This window comes from Carettochelys insculpta, chromosome 5 (genome assembly GCF_033958435.1).
Source record: "Carettochelys insculpta isolate YL-2023 chromosome 5, ASM3395843v1, whole genome shotgun sequence".
Lineage (NCBI taxonomy): Eukaryota > Metazoa > Chordata > Testudines > Carettochelyidae > Carettochelys > Carettochelys insculpta.
The window spans coordinates 56234651-56252968 of record NC_134141.1 but is presented as its reverse complement, the minus strand read 5'-3'; the positions used below and the strand labels follow the sequence as shown (position 1 = coordinate 56252968).

Below are 18318 nucleotides of genomic sequence, written 5' to 3'. Positions count from 1 at the left end.
CCTTGCCTGCTGAACGTGTGTGTGTGTGTGTGTGAAATCTCTATCTTCACCAAGCGCACCAGGCTTTGGAGAGGAAGGGATAAGAATTTTGTGTGTAATATGCTTACAGTCATTCTGTTTTACTTCACTCTATTACTCTGGGAAATAATTTTTGAAGTATTCATTGATTTTATTTTTAACAAAACAAGTTGCAACAGAGTCAACATTATTGTCAGATGGGGAAAAAATGTCTCCCCTCATCGACCCATGCACTAAAGTTAACTTTACCAGTAGCATTAGAACTTGCAGTTTCTCCTCTTAAAAGCTGTGTTTTAGATAGTGAAGGCCTTTTGTGATTTCTCTTCAGCATGGTATGTACATACTGTAGTAATCCATTTTTTCATCGGCTTGTTGCTAACAATGAGCCACCTAAGCTCTGGAAACCTCCCTCTGCTGTTAGTTATAGAAGAATGCTTAAAGGATTTAAAGATGTCAGTCTTCATCTTGTTTTTTAGGAGGGGGCATGCGAGAGAGAGCGAGAGAGCGAGCACTGGAGTTCAGCAATTACGCTGTGTGTGGTCTGAGGTTATTTCTCATTTCATGAAATGCACGCTTCATTCCTGGCTCAAGCAAAACTTGTGCGTCACTGAATAAGTCCCTTATCCACTTTCCAAAACACTGAAGAGATTTGAAAGGGCTCTGTGGGTGGACTGCTACTATCAGCAAAAGCAAATAAGCCAACTTATTTAGCTAGGCATTTTTTAATACTTAAACATAATAACCTTCACTGACACTGGAACAGTTGTGGCCAGCTGGGAAAGAAGAAGGGAAAAACCCTAATGTTAATTAAGGTAGGACTGCTTAAACTTTAAAGGCCACATTATAGTTCGTGCTATATAAAAGTGCTGTCTGATCATTGCTTAGGGATAAAAACTGGGGAAATGATTGAATGAACTGACTGTACTGGTTGGAGTATCCCTGTGGTGCTCTAGCTGTAGTTTATTCAGAAATTTGCTTTTCCTTTAATCAGATGTGGTGGAAAGAAATTACAGTCCAAAAAAAGATACATCCAAGCACTCCTTGTATCATAAATATTTTGATGTTCAATATAGTTCAACGGTGCTGTCCTGAAGAACAGTGGGTGTCCAGTGGCAAAGAGCAGGTCTGGTATAAATACTGGCTGTGTGCTAAAAAAACAGAATTCAGTCAGGATCCTAACAGAAGAAACCAACTGCTGTGTGAGTGTAGAAACCTCAGTGGAATGGATGGCACAAGAAAGCTTTGAACAAGGTTTGCATGAAACCAAGTGGAAATGGTTTAGGCCAGAATAAAGTCATGTGGATCAGCTTTTGCTTTCAATATCATGAGTGTAAGTCCAAATGTCACTGACCTCAGTAGAGTAGGGTTTAAGGTGGTTTAACTGGACAGGCTTTGGTCCATATGATATGAGCCAAAAATACTTATAAGTGAAGCAGACTAGCTCCGTTATCTCCCTGAGATTAACAAACTTGCAAAAAGCTCATTCAAGCTGAACTTGAGGAGTACACCTCAAAACTTGACAGATCAGAACGAAATTTCCTTTTGCAAGATAGTCCAGTAGAATGTTTAACATACATGTGAACAAGGCATTCTGTATCTGTATCTAGGCACCTGGTGAGTTTCTCCTTGGGCTGGCTAGTATAAGATAGCCAAAATGTAATAATCTCAAAGATCACCTTAGGTCAGTCCTGATGGACTTGATCAGATGAAAGGCTTCTTTTAGACCTGATGGCTGTAGACCACAAAAGCTTTTGTTTGACTCTGGGATGTGGCCCCATAAAGGTACATAGGAGGAAAAAGTTGTGTTTCACAGGAGGAATATGTTCAACTTCCACCCTAACCCTTCACAGTAAACTCGGACCCTGCCCAACTCCCATATGGATATATTTTTACCATTATTATTTGTACTACTGTAGCTGCTAAGGCCCAACTATAAAATCAGAGCCCCGATATTCTGGATGCTGACCCAACTTATAGCCCAAAAGATCACACAGTTTATGTTGAGCAGATTGATAAAACTGGGAGAAAGGGGGTAGTCTTTCCATCACCTCAGGCTGTGTCTACACTAGGAAATAAAGTTGACTTTATACCATTAGATTTTATAAAGTCAATGTTGAATGTCCACACATGTTTAGAAAGTTGACATAGTGTCCCCATTACCTTTGCTAAGTTCGACTGTGCCAGCAATGCATTGTGGGTACCTATCCCACAGTTCCTGAACCCCCATTGCATTCTGGGTTTCTGTGCCAGGGTGTTATGTGGAAAAATGAAGCACAGGTGGTTGTGGGTGTCTGATGTCATCATCCCAGAGGGTATTGCCCTCACTCCCTGCTTCAGTTGAAAACAAACTTCCAAGTGCATTTTCACACCACTTTTCTATAGCCTGCCCCAGCACATGCCGTTACAAGGCTAGCGGGCCAGTCCTGAGAAAAGTAAAATGCAGACATAAAAATCTGAAAAGTTTCAATTTGGAACTATTGAAAAACTGTTTTTTGGTATTGCTGAAATGCTTCATTTTGATAGCTATTTTGAGTCATTTCATTTTGACACAACAGCCATGGGGTTGGGGGAGAGGGGGACAGCTGGAGATTCCGGCAGCCATACGGGGCGGGGCAGCCAGAGAGTCCGGCAGCCAAGTGGTGCAGAGGGCAGCTGGAGAGCACAGGTTGATTCCTGCTTCCTGTTTCCTACTTCCTGCTCACCTGGAGAGCAGCAGAGGTGAAAGTGATGGTCAGAACGGACACATGGGGGCATTGTGGGATATTCTGGAGGCCAATAAAATTAAATTAAATAACACCATGTCTGTACTAGCATTACGTTGACCTTGTAAATTTGAATTTGGGTTACAAGACAAAGCTGGAATAGAAAAATCAGCCTTAGGATCCCTTAAAATTGACAATGATATTTGTAGTGAAGACAGGTATGTTATGAAATCAACCTAACACCCTTAAAATTAGCTTTTTGCTCTAGTGTAGACATAGCCTTATAGATGGGGGACTGAGCTTGAGAGATTAAATGGCATGTCCCATATCACACAGGAAGCTCTTGGTGCAGCCTCATCAGGAACTCCACTCTCCTGAATCCTAGTCATGTACTGTAGCCACAAGGTAAGACTTCCTTTTTGTGGGAGTTCTGGCCTCTTGGTATGGATCCTAACAATCTGCTTCCTCTCTCACTTTTGGGCCTGTCTGATGGATTTGTTCAAATGGTAAGAACTCATGGGCTTCTGTAACCAGGAATGTCTTGCACGCAGGGTGTGGTAGGGAAGCACAGAAAGCGGAGCTTAGCCAGATCAATCAGCTCAGGCCTAGGAAGGATTAAGACATACTGGGTTGTGCCATTTAGTCATGTTAAATGTAAAGGACTCTCTGGAAAGGGGAAGTGAATTGCAGAGTTGGGGGACTAGTAGGTTCTTGTGGGGCTTACATTTGGGTTCTGATTATTTTGCCTGCCCCTGTATCTGACAGTGATGCACCAGAACAGACTCCAATTAGCAGGCTGTCCATGCAAGGCATTCCTCATTATCTGGTTCCCCTTCACATGGGCCAGCAGAGTTAATTGCGGAGTGCTCTACACTTTCACTAGGTGTGAGGTTGTATGAGACTTTTTGCAGTGTCACAGGCTCTGCATGAGGTGTTTTCTCCAGGTTCAGTTGGGTACATACTCGATATACAGCAAGTTCTGGAGGCCAAGTATGGGACTTCATTCTTTGGGTGTCTGCTTTAATGTCTGGCCACTAGGAGCCAGACCTCCATGACTCTCCAGACAAGGGTTTCCCAGGGTTGGATGGCCCCAAATAAATTCTCTTAATAAAATCCAAGCCACTTTCAAATACCACAATATAAAATGGTTCACCTTCTGAAACTAGCAATTTATAAAATCTTTGCCTGGAAAAGGTCTCTCAAGCAATTCCTATTATAATAGCTGCAGCTTGCCAAAGGGTGGTAAATGACCACTGTATTCCTTGGAGGCTGTAGCTATCAGAGGAAAGATGCATGTGAGAAAAATGCATTGGCTGAAGGTAACACATGTTTTCAAACGTTAGTGGTAGTTTAGTAACTCCAGCATGTTTCTGATTAACATCAGAGTTCTTGAGATGAATGGAATGTAAACCACATACCAATTATTGGAAGCCCATGAAGTAAACTCCCTTTTCCGTCTGTCTATCCATCTATCTGCCCAGGCACATGATTACTGTGTCTCAGAAACATTCTTCCTTAGAAACTGTGGAAAATTCTACTTCTGTGTTTGTTCACTTGATTCTGTGGTACTGTACTAAATTTGAATGAATGAAATTACAATGGCAGCAGTTAGACTCTTACCAAATAAATAGACCTGTTAATTGAAAGGATAATATTTCCTAGCACCAAACCAAAACTGCACAGGGCCAAGTCCTCAAGATCTTTATACAGGCAAACATCTGCAGATTTGACCCATAAAATAAAACCTATTTTAAAAAGTCCAGTGTGTTAGAAGGTAGAAAGGAAGACAAAACGTATCTTCCTAAAAATTAATTGGTTAGTTGTATACACTGTATGCCAAATCAGTAATTTTCTACTTTTATAGTATGTTTTATTTAGCCTTTCCATCCCTTTTGTGAAGCATCTATTTCTCTTTTGCAGATGGGGAAACTGAGGCACGGCAGTTTAGTGACAACCTATTAATACCACAGGTAAACAACCTATGAATTTCGCATCTCCTGCTGTAGCCACTAAACAAAACTCTCTTTCCTAAATATAGACTAATCTTAACCATAAACAGCAAATCCTTCAGAAGTGAAAAAAGTGACACGTCTGATCTAATGAATACTTTCTACACTTAACATCTATGACCCTATCTGCTCAAGTAATAGAGCTCTGTGACATGGGGAAGGTTGTGGCATGGTTTCGTTTATTTGGTTAGTTTCCACTCTCACTGCTATACAAGTCAGCCTAAATACAATAGTGTGGCAGTGGTTGGAAAGTTGGAAGAAAACTTTAATCATAATAGTTCTGTATGAGTTGGCCCTCGGGCAGTATAATGTCCCATTTCATTGTAGCTGTTTTCTGATGCTTTGCTGGCCTCTAGAGGGACAAGCTATAAATACTCTGGAATACAAGCTGGAAGGAAAACTTCAAGCACCGCATTCAGTTCTTATGTGTACATTTCCCCAGGCATCTCTCTTCTATCTACAATGCTAGCGAAGTTTGTGACAGAGCTTTATAGATGCTTGAGAATACCATTCTTTATTACTTTAACTCCCTTTCTGTACTGAGGCCACACTCCGTTTGGTGGAGGAGGACTCGATGGGAGTTCCATGGGATTCCATCAGTGCCACCCCTGCATCAGAAAAGGGGAGAAGTGCTGCTGACAGAGCAGAGGCAAGGAAGCATGTGTGAGACATGAGAGAGATTCTCTAGGCTCCTACCGAGGCTGAAGAATGAGGAATAGAAGGCCAGGAAAGAGAACAATGTATTTTTATGTCTGTTTATTCGGATCATTTTTCATTCTTAATGCTGAGAACATGGCTATTGAAGCCTCTCATTCTTAGTAAAAAGCGTTACTGCTTTGTGGAAAGGAGCAGTGGTTTTAAATCTCTCAGCACGCAATATGCCTCCCCCTTCTCTTCCTGCTCTCTGCCTCGCTACATTGCCTCACCTCACTCTCTGGCCCCCACTCTCTGCTTTTTTTTCCAGAAACCCCATAACTAAATGTTTTAAATTAGCTGTACATAGCAGAGAATAAAGCGCTGAGTAGCAGGCCCCAGGGAATTTTATGCATTTGTTGAATATTGAGTGTACATATTCCTAAAAGTCAATATACCGGTCTGAAATTTTGTGACATGGCCATGTGTGTTGGCACATTTTTTAGGCCCTGGTTATTCTTTTTCCAAAACCAATAGTACACATCCTCCAGTTCCCCAGCTCCCTTCCTTCCCCCTTGTCTTCATTCCCTGCTGCCAGTTGTATCCCAAATGAAATGTCCCTATCTCCTGATGATATCTTCATTCCCACTATGTTCTGACTTGCCAGTTTCCTTCCACTTCAGTCGAGGTCCCCTGTTTCCATGTGTTTGGCCCCAAATCAAACTAATTAGTAATTCCTTGCCTACTGATAGGATAAACACCGGGTATGCTTGTATTGGCCTCTCTTTTCCTTTGAAGTCAAGGGATTGTTAAAAGCTTTCATTATGTTAGAGAGGCCCTGCTAGGACCTCTCCCATCTCAAAGGGCAATAATCACCAAAGTGCAAAAGACTCATACAAGGAGCTTGTACTTTTACAGCAAGGGTTACATTGTGCAAGGACGCTTTGCAAAGGCCTGTCTTCTGGAGTAATTATCACTCAACTATCCCAATCCTGCAACTCTTCCTCAACCAGAACTCCAAGGTAAATCAGTCACTATAACTACAAATAGAACCCTAGATTATTAATGTCAGAACTCATGTTGACTTCAACAGGACTGGGATTAGGAGCCCCCTGGAAAACCAGATTAACCCATGTGATTCCCTCCTCTGTTTCTTAGGAAGGATTTTCCTTTGTCTGGTTTTGTTTTGTAATTCTGCCATCCCACCCCTCTGTCCTAGGCTTCATAGCACTGCCCTGCCTTGCCCAAATAATCTCTTACTCCAAAGGGAGAACAGTTTGATCTGGGTCCCCAGTTTAAGACCTCCAAACTAAGGTTTGTTTTAACATGGGTCACAGCACTGTGCTGATTTGACTCATCTGCCTCTCAGTTTCTGCCTACAAGCCAATCCAATCCTGAGTCTGTATCTATGGAAAGGTGGACAGGCCAAACCTGGGAGGTGCTGTATCCTGCTTTAGCCAATTTAATGTAATGATACACGCTGTAAGCATGAGAGAGCTTACTGGTACTCCACAGTACACAGAAGACATTCCAGGTCTGTATATGGTAGAGGGAGATGAAACAAGCATAATACTGTAGTATAAAGAGATTGGGTAGTAGCCTTCAAATAGTTTGTGAGCCCACTAATTGTTCTTAATGTGTTTCGCAGTTTAGAATTCACTCAAAGCAGCATATGCACAGATCGCTAGCAAAGCTCCCCTAATTTTTTGTAGCCCTGAGCAGAACAAATTTTATGTACCCCAAGACATGTGCAGAAGTGCACCACCAGCAAAAACACTTGCTGCCAGCTGGGGTGCTTGTGAGCATTCTGTTAACCAGCTGGGCAGCACTTGAATCTCTCCTGGGTGGCTGCCCAAGGGCTCAGCCCCTAGGGAACATGGCTAGCTAGGTTTGTATGTGTACAACATTATTTTGTTGTACTGAGAGAAGAGACAACAGTTGGTCACAAGGATGGGATCCTAATCCAGGAATAAAATGAAGCAGAGAATGACTGTGGTTAAACTACTCACTTAAGGAGAAAGAGGTTAAAAATGTCTCTGTGGGAAAATGAACTTGTCTGATAGCTCAGTAGAGGACTGGCCTACCTATATCAACAGACAGGAACATTTTAGAATTGCTGCTAGTATAACTGGTGAGGAAAGGGTGATGGTTTTACTCTGTGTAGTGGGAGCTAAAATTTATTGCCTGCTTCATAGTCTAACAGCTCCTATTTAACCAGTGGACAAAATGTGCAGATTGTGGTAATCCTGCAAAATTGCCTAGCCCCAAAGCTACCAGAGACTGCAAGGTATTTGTGCTTCTACAGGTATAAATAGAATTGAAAAAACAGACAAAGTTTTAAATATGTGGCTGAATTAAGAAAATTTACAGAGCATTGCCAATTTGGGGAGTTTTAAATTGTGTGTTAAGGTACTGGTAAGTGGTATGTGGTATGCAAAATGAAGCAATTCAAAACCCTCTACTGGGCATGGGTTAGTCTTAAGATGGGGCACTAGAACTTGCTCTGTTAATAAAAGTAAAGATGCAAGGGAGCTGCAAATGAATCATGTAATCCATACAACAGCTACACTGTTGGGGTCAAACAGAAAGCACAAGAGCAACATGCAAAGTCTAAATTTATTTTGGTTGTGGGTTAAAGCATCATAATGCATATGATTATTGGTTCAAAGACGAATCCTGTAGAAACTGCAAGCAATTGGGGCACCCGCTAAAAATGTCTATGTCAGTATAGCCACTGCATGAGGGAAACACCAGGAAATTTGATTCAGCAGCTGGCATGTGACAGCATGGCATCCATGGAGTAAATTACAGCATCTCTACCCCTGTGTAGTTTAAAAGCAGGAATTAGAGTGTTGTTTAGATTTCTTTAAACTGTACAACTTAAAACTTAAATGACACTTGACATAGTGCAGTGGTTTCTGCATTTTTAACTGGAGGAATATTAGAGATCACTTAAAGAGGTGAACTTGCAGCAAACCTCAGCACTGCTAAAATATCCTTGCTCTTCTGGGTGCTGTTAGAATAGAAGCGATATACAAAACTTAAAACTGCTTATGTAAAATCTCTGTGGCTATGGCTACATTACAGGGTTATTTTGAAATAACTTTGCTTGCATCTACACTACGCACACGCTATTTTGAAATAAATTCACAAAAGCAGTTGAATTATTTCAAAATTGGTAAACCTCATTGCAGGAGGAATAAAGCCTATTTTGAAATAATTATTTTGGAACAGGCACTGTTAAGACAAAATCTGGGTGCATCTACACTGCATTCCCCTTTTGGAGGAAGAATGAAAATGAGGGACATTGAAAATGCAAATGAAATGCTGATTTACAATCTCACACTTAATTTGCATAATCTCATGTGATTATATATCTGGAAGAGACTTTTCCAAAAGCAAAAACAATATAGGTGGGGTATTGTCAGAAAAAAAAAACCCACACATTTTCAAAAGAAGCCTCCTTCCTATTTTGTTTCAGGAAGTTTTTGGAGAATGCTGGGGATAACTTCCTGGTACAAGTGTTAAAGGAACCAACCAGAGGCCATCTGCAGCTTGACCTGCTGCTCGCAAACTGGGAAGAACCAGGAGGTGAAATAGAAGTGAGTGGTAACTTGGGCTGCAGTGACCATGAGATGGTAGATTTCAGGATTCTCAGAACAGGAAGAAAGGTGATCAGTAAAATGCAAACCACTGATTTCAGAAAAACAGACTTTGACTCCCTGAGAGAACTGATGGGCAGGATCCCCTGGGAACCTAATATGAAGGAGAAAGGAGTTCAGGAGTCTTTTAAAGAAGTGTTACTGAAGCCACAAGAACAAACCACCCCTATGCACAGTAAGAAGGGCAAATATGGTAGGCAACCAGCTTGGTTTGCCACAGAAATCCTTGGAGAGTTTAAACTCAAAAGGGATGTGTATAAAAAGCGGAAACTTGGACAGAGGAGGAGTATAAATATATGGCCAGAGAATGCGGGGAGCGGGGTGCTAATCAGGACAGCGAAAATACAATTGGAACTGCAGCTAGCAAGGAATGTGAAGGGCAACAAGAAGGGTTTTTACAGACATGTTAAATATAAGAAGATTATCAGGGAGGGTGTGCAGCCGCTACTGGATGAGGGACATAACCTGGTGATAGAGGCTATTGGAAAGGCTGAAGTGTTCAATGCTTTTTTTGCCTCAGTCTTCATGGACAAGGTCAGCTAACAGACTATGGCACTAGGCAATGAAGTATGGGAAGGAGATGGGCAGCCCTTCATGGGAAAAGAACAAGTTAAGAGCTATTTAGAAAAGAAGATGCACACTAATCCATGGGTCTTCATTTAATGCATCCCAGGGTACTGAGGGAATTGGCAGATGTCACTGCAGAGCCTTTAGCTATTATCTTTGAAAACTCATGGAGATTGGGAGAGGTTGATTGGAAAAACGTAAATGTGGTGCCCACCTTTAAAAAAGGAAAGAAGGACAATCCAGGGAACTATAGACCAGTCAGCCTTACCTCAGTCCCCAGAAAAATCATGGAGGGAATCCTCGAGGAATCCATTTTGAAGCACTTGGAAGACAGGAAGGTGATCAAGAATAGTCAACACAGATTTACCAAGGGCAAGTCACACCTGACCAATCTGATTAGCCTCTATGATGAGGTAACTGATTCTGTGGACGTGGGGAAGTCAATGGATGTGATATATCTTGACTTTAGCAAAGCTTTTGATACAGTCTCCCACAACATTCTTGCCAATAAGTTAAGGAAATATGGATTGGATACAGGGACTGTAAGATTGATAGAAAGCTGGCTAGACAGTAGCGATCAATGGCTGTATTTCTGGTTGCTGATTGGTTTCAAGTGGAGTCCCCAGGGATCAGTTCTAGGGCTGGTATTGTTCAGCATTTTTATTAACGACCTGGATGAGGGGATAGAGTGCACCCTCAGCAAATTTGCAGATGACACTAAGCTAGGGGGAGAGGTAGATACATTGGAGGGTGGGTATAGAGTCTAGAGTGACCTAGATAAAATGGAGCATTGGACCAAAAGAAATCTGATGAGGTTCAACAAGGAGAAGTGCAGAATCCTGCACTTGGGACAGAAGAATCCCTAGCATTGTTTTAGGCTGGGACTGATTGCCTAAGTATCATTGCAGCAGAAAAGGACCTTGGGATTACAGTGGATGAGAGTCTGGATATGAGTCAACAGTGTGCCCTTGTAGCCAAGAAGGATAACAGCATATTTAGGTGCGTTAGGAGAAGCATTTCCAGCAGATTTAGAGAAGTTATTATTCCCCTCAATTTGACACTGGTGAAGCCATGTCAAGAGTATTGCATCCAGTTCTGGGCCCCCCAGTATAGAAAGGATGTGGATACATTAGAGAGGGTTCAGCGGAGGACATCAAAAACGATAAGGGGGCTGGAGTACGTGATCTTTGAGGAGAGGCTGAGGGGTTTGGAGTTATTTAGTTTGTGGAAGAGAAGAGTGAGGGGTGATTTGATAGCAGCCTTCAACTTCCTGAAGGGGTGGCTCTAAAGAGGATGGAGAGAGGCTGTTCTCAGTAGTGACGGATGGCAGAACAAGAAGCAATGATCTGAAGATATGGAGGAAGAGCTGGAGGTTGAATATTAGGAAAAATTATTTCACCAGGAGGGTGGTGAGGCACTGGAACATGTTACCTAGAGAGGCGGTGGAATCTCCATCCCTAGAGTTTTTTAAAGTCCCGGCTTGACAAAGTCCTGGCTGGAATGATTTAGTTACGGTTAATCCTGCTTTAGGCAGGAGGTTGGACTGGATAACCTCTTAAGGTCCCTACCAGCACTAAGATTCTATGATTCTATGTGAAGCAAGAGGGTCCTGCATTATTTGCTACAGAATGGGTAAGAGAGATTCCTAAATGTAAAATGCCTGCAGATTTTTGACAATTATGAACTCTGGCCAAAATAAAAAATGAGCAGGTCTTTTGGACATGACAGTGTATCATCTTATCAAACTGATACCTAATAGATAAGACTTTTGGCGAGATCAAGAAGTATATAGCACCTGAACAGGTTCTTACACACTGCAATGCATCTCTGCCTGAAAAGTTAGCTGGTGACATTTGCATATATGGAATGGGAGCAATATGTCACATGTGACAGAAGGTAATTCTGAAAGGCCTATGGCTTTTGCTTCTAGATCTCTGTAGCCCCGGGGTTTTTTTTGTCTGTCTGGTTGGTTGGTTGGGGTTTTGGTTTGGGTTTTTTTTGTTTTTGCTTTTGTTTTTGTTTTTGTTTGTTTGTTTTCTAGTTATTACCAATATTTTGACAGAAGAGTTTACAGACGTTACAAAACTCTCCTGTTCTCAACCAATTGACACATTTTGAAAGTGCTGGAACTCCCTGGACCTGGTTTCCCACCCCAGAAGGGAAACAGTCCAGTTGTTATGGGCAGCATCCAGTTACCCTAAGCAGAAAACCATTCTTTTCCTACCTGCAATCCCTTGTCTTCTTCATTACTCACCTTCCAACTACTGCAACAAATGAGGCGGGGGTCCTTCCGACAGCAGCCTCCTTCATTTTGCAGCACAGATTCTTTTGCAGAACAGGGCCTGTTGCGCTGGCTGAGGCAGTCCTCTCTTACTTTTTGAACAGTTCTTCGCCCTCCCATGGTGTCAGAGTTCTTTCTTTTTGTGAATTCTTTCTAAAGTAATTTTTAAAGACCAGTCTGAGCATACAAACATTAAAGGGTGAAATCCTGGCTCTGCTGACTGCAGTGAGGCAGGGTTTCACCCCAGCTTGCAAACCTACAGCATTAGAAAGTACAAAACTAGACAAAATGACTATATGTATGCCTGCTCCAATGAACAGTTTTGCTATTGATCCACTGGAGACCATTTTTACCCATTCAAGGGGTTGTTGACTAGTAATTGGCCATGCTGTACCAGAAGTGCTTTTGTGTGCCAGTGCTTGCTGGTACTGAGTACATGCACCTCAGCAGCCCCAGCCAATCCAGGAGCAGGGGAGCTGGCTGAGTATTGGCTCCTTTTTTTTTTTTTTTTCCAGAAAAGGTAATATGATGTGTGTTCCATGCAAAAAAAATAGGTAAATATGTAGAAATCACACTAGCATGGTGAGGTGCCAAAAAATTGTGTTCATGGATTATAAACAAACAGTTGACATATGGTGGTATACATATTTGCTGTGACTGGTTTCTAAAACACAGTAAACAACACTAATGGTCTCTGAAACTGTTTAAAGTGATATTACCCAATTCTTACATGCCGCATATTTACACCCTTCTAATGTAAAAGGAAATATGGGGTAACTGATGAAATTCTATGGCCTGTGTCACACGAGATCAGACCATTTGATGTGATAGTCCCTTCTGGTCTTGGAAATCTATGGATTGATGAAAAGGACATTTCAAAAAAGCTACAAGTGCAAATCATTTGAACCAAACTTTTCACCAGTGATCACTAATTATATGTTTCTAGATATCTGACTAAGACCCTGGGGTCCAAATTACAGAAGAGCATAGCCCTTATACTTATAGCTGAATCAGTGGGAGCAGTACTGAGAACATATTAAGAGCTATACTATGAAAAATCAAGTCCTAGTTGCTTCAAACTGGTGCCCAGAATTAGTGGCTGCTTTTATTGACATTATCTAGCTATGGCTCAGTGTCTGATACATAGACCAGGGATAATTCCATCCCCTCAACTCACAAGAGAGAATGTTGCCAAAATAAATTAATGGATGTGTATGAAGTGCTCAGACACTACAGTGATGAGAGCCACAGAAAAGATCCACAATGAAATTAATAATCCTGTAGCAAGGTTTGAATAGGGTACAGTAAAAAAAAAAAAAAAAAAAAGCCGAACGTTTGAACAATGAGAAAAAACAAAATATTGTTCTGTTAGCTGAGTACCAACCATTTTGTGTACTGAATAAGGCACTATTGAAAAAAGAGTTGGATCATGTCTTTAAAGACTACGCAAAGAGCCTGAATTAGGTTGGACGGGCAGCCTTAATTCTGGAACTTCCTATCTTTTGACTGCTTGACTTTGCAACTTTAATAATTTCTTTTTACATGGATGGTTGGTTGGTTTGTAAAAGTGTGGACAATTTGCCATTTCCAGAGCCCAGCTTTTGTGGAAGCCCTTTGCTCCTACTAGCACAGGCTTCTTTTTAACTAGAACAAAAGAAGTGATATTTTCTTTATTGATTTTTAAAATGGCATCACTCAAATCTTTAAGTAACTGGCAAAGATCTTGATCAATTTATATGTGTTTTAAGAGCAATTCAAGGATTTTATAGACCCTCAAGTGCTAAAAGCTTTTCCCATCCACAATAGACTGGGCTCTTCATCAAAACTGTTGTTATGCATCATCACTTGAAGCGCAGTTTTAGATGGTACATCACAAAAAAGGGCCCTTTAGTAGTCTCTTTAACTTGATATTTATTTTTAATAATCCTGATATCTAATAATATCTACTGTTTATATGCACTGCTTCATCTTCAAAGTGCTTTGCAAACATGCATTAGCTTAATATCTTTAGATCTTTGTGCCCATCCACCTACCAGAGTCAGGTAAGCTGTAACAAAATCATATATTTTTGTGTGTGACATGATAAAGAAATGTGAGTCAATCATAAAACTGGAGTTCTGAGTATATATTGTTTTTGTAGCTCCATTTCAAAACAATTTACAGGGCATGTGTATATATACGGAGTTTCAATCCCAATCAGACAAATTCATTTTCCCTCCTGCCTAATCTGAGTCTGGGTCTGCACTTGCTGTGGAAGATCAAATACTTAGGTTCAATCTTCTGGAGCACCATTTTGCACATGTGCAAAAAGGTGCATTCTGGGATTAATGTTGACCCGGGAACCCTTGCAAGCAGTGAGGACAGGGATGAATATCAACTGCTGAAAAATCGATTTTTGGTACGCAATTGGTGTACCTAAACTTGCATAGCAGCTGTTGATATTCGAGGTAAGTGTAGACCCAGCCTGAGAGTCTCTGAACCATCTCTCTCTGCTTTTCATGATGGTTTACTTGCATAGTATGTAATATAACTAATTTAATAATGTAACCACAATCAAGTTACATTACCAGAGCTGAAAACACCTCTTTACACCCCGCTCCACTTCCCCAGTAGAAACAAAAAGCAGTCAAGTAGCACTTTAAAGAGTAGCAAAATAGTTTATTAGGTGAGCTTTCGTGGGACAGACCCACTGAAGAAGTGGGTCTGTCCCACAAAAGCTCACCTAATAAACTATTTTGCTAGTCTTTAAAGTGCTACTTGACTGCTTTTTGTTTTGATAGTGTATAGGCTAGCACTGCTTACTCTCTGTTACTACCGAGTAGAAACAGTTTAATATCTTTTGAGCATTTGAACTTGGGTTGTAGCCCTAGCCGCACATCTCAAAGATGATAAATCATGTCTATGCTGGTGTTCAAGATGGTTTTCAGTCAATTTAATTTGGTGGTGCTAAGTCAATTGCAAAATGCACTATATACTCAGGACCTATAGTAAACGTCTCACTTCTGGTTGGTGTAATGATTATATCATCTAAGTCATTAGAATTAAGTCCCTGAAAAACAGGTGAAAATGTGATGGGGATGAGGTCCAGAGTTTGATTTTTTGATTACACATAAATGTTAAATTTAAGAGGTGAATCATGTGATGTGAAATTTTGACTGAAATGAGAACAAATTATTTGCACAAATTCTAGCCAAGCAAAAGTGTTGAGTTTCAGTAAATTCTAACTTAGAGCTGGACTTTACTAAACAGCATTTTAAAAAATAATCCCTGCCTGAGTTGGACATAATGGAGGTTGTTGACATGGATCAGTTTCAGACAGATATCAAGAAGAGGGAAAAGAATGCATTTTATAGAAAAGTTTGAAGGAGAAGTTCATGGCAGGCAATATGTTATCAATTACACTCTGTAAATACCATTGCTGCATTTACACTGGATCACATGAAAAACCAAATGTTATGTGGCATACCTGCCATCATAAACTGCAAATAACCTTCTTATTTTTAACATAGCTATCCATCTCTGAAACTGGAGGTTTGCTGTCAGTGTTGATAGCAGCAGCTCTCTGATCTTAAGAACCTGGAGCAAAGGGTACAAATGCCACTGTCAGAGTATCAGAGGGGTAGCCGTGTTAGTCTGGATCTGTAGCAGCAACGAAGGGTCCTGTGGCACCTTATAGACTAACAGAAAAGTTTAGAGCATGAGTTTTCGTGAGTTAACTCACTTCTTCAGATGTCAGAGGTGTACCTACTGTAATGAAGAACCAGTGATTCAATGTCACCTTCTCCAGTTATAGCTGCATAGTTTGAATAGTAACAGAGAGGAAGCCGTGCTAGTCTATACACTATCAAACAAAAAGCAGTCAAGTAGCACTAGTCTTTAAAGTGCTACTTTCTCAGCCTCTCATAGAAGCATGAACCCACAGACATGGACTTCCTGGTCCCAAATTGAAATTCATGGTCTTCCTGTTACCTAATTCCTGCACACCTGGAGAGCAGCGGAGATGGAACAGACCAGAGCAGAGGAAAACGTGTGGGGCAATGTGTGGTACATGCGGGACACCTCTGGAGGTGAATAAATTTGATTTAAAGACACGACACTTCCACACTGGCTTTCATTCCAACTTTTAGAGTCAAACTTTAAAGTGCTTTACTTTCACTTTACTTTACTTTACTTTAAAGTGCTACTTGACTGCTTTTTGTTCTCCATAGTTTGGTGCTTCTCTAACTGTGCTGTTGTGAGGTCACTAAGGCAGCATCTACATTACAAACTTACTTCAAAGTTAACTTTGAAGTAAGCTGCTACTTGGAAGTCGCATGCCAAGTGTCTACACGCGCTTTCCCTTATTTGGAAGTTAAAAATTTTGAGGAGTAAAGGCACTTTGAAGTGCCGACGGCTACACACATGCCGGCGCTTCAAAGTTGCCGTGGGGTAGAATTAGCCAAATGAAGTGCTGCATATTCACCTCAGTATTTTATTAGTAATCTCCTGCTGCCCTGATTTGAAGATGGGGGCAAGTGTAGACCCTTCCTGTGTTTCACAAATACAATTTCACACAGACTAAGTGTAAGTTTTGAAGCATCAAAATTCAGTCTTTACATCCCTTCTCATTAGATGCAGATTTTTCCAGAATGTCTTACAATCTTACTAGTCGAGTGCTGACTTCAGTATTGGATCTTAGATCTTCTCTAATGGTGCTTCCAAAGTAGCAATAATTTCTCACATGCTATACAACTATGTCAATCAGTGGAATCTTGCATATTTTTCCAGGGATCTTGCCTCACACAATATTGTTTGTCTTGTCCTCATTCCACTCTTGACCTTATTCTTTGCCATATGCATATATAATCATGACTAACTTCATAAATAGTAGTAGGTGGCATGTATAATGTTCTAAGGCAGATTCTGCAATATCCAGGCACAATAAATCTAGAGCAGTGCATTTCTGCCATGCATGGAAATCAGGCTTTTATTCTTCTGAGACCTTATCTACACTACCATGGAATATCCACCTGCTCAGGATCGATCTTCCTGTGTTCAATTTCAAAGGTCTCATCTGGACACACAAAATTGAACTCTCAGGGGTTGCAGTTGATCTCTGGACTCCTCACGAGACAAGAGGAGTAAGGGGGAGTGAAGGGAGAAACTCTCGTGTCAACCTTCCCGTGTACAGATAAACAAGTTAGACGAGCAGAGATATGTCGATTTTAGCTATGCAATTGGAGTAGCTAGAATTGCATATTTGCAGTCAACTTTCTTGGGCTACATCTACACTACAAGATAAATTTGAATTTAAGGCAGTTAGCTCAATATTACAAACATGATTGTCTTCACTGTAAATACTGTTAGTTTGATTTAGGGAGCACTAATATCGATATCATAACATTGCTGAAACCAGCTGGGTGGAGCTTCAAGTTTGACTCTAAAAGTTGGAATGAAAGCCAGTGTGGAAGTGTCGTGTCTTTAAATCAAATTTATTCACCTCCAGAGGTGTCCCGCATGTACCACACATTGCCCCACACGTTTCCCTCTGCTCTGGTCTGTTCCATCTCCGCTGCTCTCCAGGTGTGCAGGAATTAGGTAACAGGAAGACCATGAATTTCAATTTGGGACCAGGAAGTCCATGTCTGTGGGTTCATGCTTCTATGAGAGGCTGAGAAAGTCTTTCTGTCTATGCTGTTAGCACTGTGAGTGCATCTACCCATTACAAATAACCCCTGCAGGGAATTTGTGGTTCTGTCTCTACCTCTGCTAGCTGAGCTGTTGGAATTTTTTTTTGTCCTGCCTGGTACCAGCCGCTGCCCCGCTGCATCGCATGGCAGCTAGTTTGTTGGGGGGATTGTGCTGGTATGAGAGTCTGAGAAACTTCTCAGCAGTTTACATTTGTGCAGGCCCCCCCTTCCCTCCCCCACAAGCGCCATGCCATTGAGGTCTTTCCCATGGTCAACCACATCATGTGGCTAGCGCCCAACCCAATAAAAGGATGTGCCTGCCAGTCAGTGCTGACCCTGCTGACAGGCAGCACCATGTCCTGGCTTGAGCAGAGTGAGGGCTCCAATGGTGGGAAAGATTTCTGGGGCTTGCAGCTGCCTGGGAAAGGTCTCCCCACTGGCAGCTAAGACTTGTGGGGCCTGGCTGCCACCCAGGGGGAACACCTCAACTGACCTTCCACCCAACCCCCTTCATGCCCCTGCCATGACAAGTAAACTGGGGGCTAGGTGTCACCGGGGGGAAGTCTCCCCCAATGGCTACCAATTGCAGGGCCTGGCTGCCACCCAGGGAAAATGGTTCCAGTGGACCTCAAACCACAGACCCCACACCCACCACCCAGAAAAGATTTGCGGGGACCATGTCAACTGGCCATTCAACCTCCCAAATACCAAACCAGCCCTCAATGGCGATGAAATTTGGCTACCCCCATCCCCCACTTTGGCAATGTCTGTGCAGTG

General features: G+C 41.7%; 1 protein-coding gene across 4 annotated transcripts in view; it reads left to right on the top strand.

Annotated features, from left to right (window-relative positions):
- The window catches only part of ERCC6L2 (ERCC excision repair 6 like 2), a 227848-nt gene that overhangs the window by 162400 nt on the left and 47130 nt on the right, over window positions 1–18318 (top strand). For all 4 annotated transcript variants that reach the window (XR_012645704.1, XR_012645705.1, XR_012645706.1 and 1 more), the window contains exons 20-21: window positions 4641–4690; window positions 8844–8964. The gene's annotated coding sequence lies outside the window, so the exon portion shown is untranslated. The remainder of the gene's footprint in view (window positions 1–4640; window positions 4691–8843; window positions 8965–18318) is intronic.